Raw genomic sequence first — 4,400 nt, 5'->3', positions numbered from 1 at the left:
GAATGGGTGTGAATTCTCCAACAGGGCCAGTTTGAGGGGGTGTGAGTCGCTTGGTTATATCCGGTTCTTTGCGACCCCATGGACTATAGCCTCTGTCCATGGGATTCTCCAGGCATGAATACTGGAGTGAGTTGTCATTCCCTTCTCCAGTTGACCTTCCTGACCCAGGGATCGAACCTGGGTCTCCTGCATTGCAGGTGGATTCTTTACCACTGAGCCACCAGGGAAGCATAAGACCCAAGAAACCTCCAGACTCAGTCCTGACCCCCTACACCCAGCTGCCACTCACACTGCAGGGAAAACCATCCTAGGCTCAAGAGGAAGAATTTGGGGTGCTGGAGTCGGCTCAGCCTGGAGTGCCCCCTAGTAGAGCTCAGCTTTTAGACTGAGCTCTTTCCCCAAGACCCCTCCTTACTTCATTCACATCCAACCACCCCCCAGAAACACCCATTGCATGAAACCATGCCCATGTGCCCTCCATGTGACCGGGCACCCTTTCAAGGGCACTCAGGCAGGGTGAGGGGGTAGGGAGATAGGGCTTTTGTGGTCAACTCCCCCTCCCCCAACCCTTCCCACTTTCCTCCCTGCCACTCTAGCCCTGCTTTCCCTCCACACTGAGAGAAACTTGCAGCCATTCAGATCTTCCCATCAGTCATTAAGGCCTGCCACCACCCGGGTCAGAGTAACACACAACTCTAGCCCCCTGGGGGCTCACAGTGTAGCTGGGAAGTGGATCCACCTGACATCCAGAATCTACCTTGAACTCCAGCAGGTCTTCAGAGCTCCGGGGGCTTACCAAAGTGGACCACCTGTGCAGGGCTTTGGAGGTTGAATAGGAGTTCACCAGAAGGCTGGCCAATAGCTTGAGCAGAGACCAGAGATGAGAATCAACTTGGCCAGGTTTGGCATGGGTAACAAGGAGGTGAGGCGACGGTGTGCCAGCTGGAGAATAAGAAGCAGATTCCAGATCCTTTGTGGAGCAGAGACTCCAAGAAGAAGGGGTGAGGGGAGGGGGTGGAGAAGGTCTCTCCTGCCTCTCAGTCCACCCTCCCCGCCCCCCTCACAGTTCACATGTACAGACACACTCACACACTCGGGCCTCCGCTCCCCTTGCCGGAGGAGGGGGAGGAGGCGGAGGGGAGGAGGAGCTGAAATGCAACCTATTCATGTTCCCGCGATGTAACACCCCTCATTTTCCATGCTGGGTAAAGACAAAAAGCCTTTACAACCTGTTTCTGGAACTTGTCAGCAGCTGCCAAGAGGAGCATGTTAATTAAACGTCGGCAAAGATGGAAGCCGGAGGCCCCGGCTCTAATTGGACAGTTTGCTTCACCGATTGAAAACATTGTGACAAAGGAGGAGGTGCGCGGCGGCTCAGCAGGGGCGCGGCGTGGCGGGGCGGGGAGCGGCGGCTTTGATTTCAGCTGATCTGCGCCCCAGCCTCTCTCCCCCTGCGGAGCCGGCCGGGCCCAGCCCGGCACGCCCCGCGAGGGCACGGGAGGGGCGGCGGCGCGGGAGGGTGGGTGCGGGTGAGGAGATCAGGAGTCCTCGAGGTCCCACGGGCAGTCTCGCCCGGTATGAGGCCCAGCCGAGGACCAGATTTTTGGGGTTCTGGGCTGGGCTCCTTCCCCTGATGACACGACCGGAGTTCCAGGGGGCGAGGGTCCTGCAGTCGGTTCTGTATGGTCGAGGCTGCCCTGGGAACCCAAGCCCAGATCCCAGAAGGGAGAGACCCGGATCTGGACCGGAGAGACCCAGGATCTGGACCTGAGCTGTTGCCCAAACTAGCTCAGGTCAAGTGATTGGGAAAGTGACGTCGCTCAGTCGTGTCGGACTCTTTTGCGACCCCATGGACTGTAGCCTACCAGGCTTCTTCCACGGGATTTTTCAGGCAAGAGTACTGGAGTGGGTTGTCATTTCCTTCTCCAGGGTGATCGTGGATTTTGAGAGGAGATCAACATGGATTAAGGTGGGCCCTTGTTTGTGCTCAGCTGCTCAGTTGTGTCGACTCTTTGCTACCCCATAGACTGTAGCCTGCCAGGCTCCTCTGTCCATAGACTTTTCCAGGCAACAATTCTGGAGTGGGTTGCCATTTCCTACTCCAAAGTGATTGGGGGTGAGGGCTTAAAAATGTTGAGAGGCTTATCCTGGAAGGCCCACCTCTGAAGGTTTTCTCAGGGCCCTGCAGAGCCCAGAGTTTCCATCCCGGTTGTAGGGGCACCCGGAGACTGTCCCCCTTCTGTTGCTTCGTGGCTCTACTGCAAGTCCCCTCCTGTTCTCAACTCACAAGTGAGGCCAGCAGCCATGTATGAAGCCCTGACTGCGTGCTGGGCACTGTGCTATCATTACAGGTCCTGGTATGTAACCTCCCAGCAACTTGTGGGGGGGCGGAGAGGAGGCAGATGGGCAACGAAGGTTCCGAGAGGATAAGTAACCGGTCCAAGGTCACAGTTTTGTTAAAAGTGGTGCTAGGGTGAGACTGGAGCCCAGGTCCCTCTGATGTCAATGTTTGAGCCTGGACCTCACATTTCTTGCTCTCTGGCTCCTGGTCCAGCCAGGAGATGAGGGTCTTCAGGACACTGTGAGACAAGAGTGGGGTTCCTACGTGTGTGTGTAAGTCACTCAGTCATGGCCAACTGTTTGCGACCCTGTGGACTGTAGCCCACCAGGCTCCTCTGTCCATGGGATTCTCCAGGTAAGAATACTGGAGTGGGTTGCCATTTCCTCCTCTAGGTGATCTTCCAAACCCAGGGATCAAATCCGGGTCTTCTGCATTGCAGACAGATTCTTTACCCTCTGAGCCACCAGAAAAGCCCTGAGAACCTCTTCTTCAGGCCTCCAGGATGAATGGCCTGAAAGATGGGTGTGCAGCAACCTGGGGTCACTCTGGAGGCCTCTAGGCATGTTCCCTGCTCCTGCATACTTGCCCACTTTGCATCTCTTGGAGTGGGGTGGTTCGTTAACAAGGCCAAGCCCCCTCTTCTGTCCCCTTCTGCCTTGGCCCAGCTTTGTCCCCCACCTCACCCTTATCCGGAGCTGTGACCCAGGAGGGCTCCGACTGGGGTGGGAGGCCAGGCCGGGGCCTGTGAGAAGCAGGAGCAACTCTGGGAAAAGGGGCCATTGTGGCTGAGCCCGGGGATTAACAGCTACAAAGTGGAGGGCTGAGGCCATTGAGGGTAGCCCTTCGAGCTGAGTTCCCAGGGGGGAGCGGCTAGACCAGCCTGTGCATGAGCCGTGTCCAGGCTGCCTGCTGGGCCTAATCCCCTGGGAGCTGCAGGCCGAGAAGCCCTGGAAATACAGCTGCTCTGGAGAGAGGGCTGCCCTTGGTAGTAGTGGGGGGCGGGGCGGGGGCAGGCTGGTCCAGGATGCTCGGGGTGGCCGCTCTGAGGAGGATTGGGTGAGGGGAGGCATGCCCATGGGGTGTGCATGTACACCTGTGCCCCTGGCCTGGGCAGGGTGCCTGAATGGGCCACTCGAAAGATAGGCAACCCAGGACATAGAGAACAAACTAGTGGTTACCGGTGGGGTGGTGGGGAGAGGAGGTGCAAACTATTGGATATAAGACAGGCACAAGTATTGCACTACGCAGGGAATAGAGTCAGTGTTTTGTAATAACTGTAAATGGAGAGTAACCTTTAAAATCGTATCAAGAAATTAAAAAAAAAAAAAAAGATAGGTGACCCAGTGTGTTAGGGGCAGCGCCAGCCCCCTTCTGTGTCTGAGATTTAGGGGCTCTCGTAAGGGGAACAGTCCCTGAAGGCAGAGACCAGGCCGACCCAGAGGTACTCAGAGGTCCCTGACTGAAGAGGTGAGCCTGGAGAGAGAGAAGAGGCAGCGCCCCCACCAGCAGGCCTGAGTGGGTGCTAAGTGTGTGTGTGTGTGTGCGCGTGTGTGTGTGTGTGTGTCCTCGTGTGTGCGCGCACCATCGAGCAGGGTGCTTGAGAACAGCCCTTCAGAGGTGGCTGGAGGGGCTCCGCAAATTGTAATCAGATTAAGGGGGCCAATCACTTAGGGCTCTTGAAAAGGCCACGAGGTTTCTAATCAGCCCTGAGCGCCCCAGCCCACAAAGCCCAGGAGGAGCTCGGCAGGAGCCGCCTGCGGGGGGGCCGTGCGGGTGGGGACGGCTTTCTTCCCTCTCTGTCTCTCGTAATTATGTCAATTTGCTAGCCAAATTGTTTGCTCGAGTGGACAGGGGGGCTTGTGGCCCATTCATGTGGTAATGTGGGAACCGGCAGGCCTCCTGGCTGGGAAAATAGGAGGTGCTGGACCTCGTTCGAGGGAGCAGGCGGGCCGGGGGTGTAGGCACCCAGGCCTTGGGAACTCTCCCCTAGCTAGTGTGGGGCTTTGTCCCATGAATTCCAGAAACTTCCAGCTTGGGTTATGCTCTGGGATATCCTTTG

General features: G+C 57.1%; 1 long non-coding RNA gene across 1 annotated transcript in view; it reads right to left on the bottom strand.

Moving 5' to 3' along the window:
* Positions 1-4,400, bottom strand: part of LOC139178179 (uncharacterized) — a 68,891-nt gene that overhangs the window by 6,452 nt on the left and 58,039 nt on the right. The gene's annotated exons all lie outside the window — the stretch shown is intronic.

Source organism: Bos indicus, chromosome 21, assembly GCF_029378745.1.
Source record: "Bos indicus isolate NIAB-ARS_2022 breed Sahiwal x Tharparkar chromosome 21, NIAB-ARS_B.indTharparkar_mat_pri_1.0, whole genome shotgun sequence".
NCBI lineage: Eukaryota > Metazoa > Chordata > Mammalia > Artiodactyla > Bovidae > Bos > Bos indicus.
The sequence above is the reverse complement of the archived record's forward strand: the minus strand, read 5'-3'. Positions and strand labels throughout refer to the sequence as shown.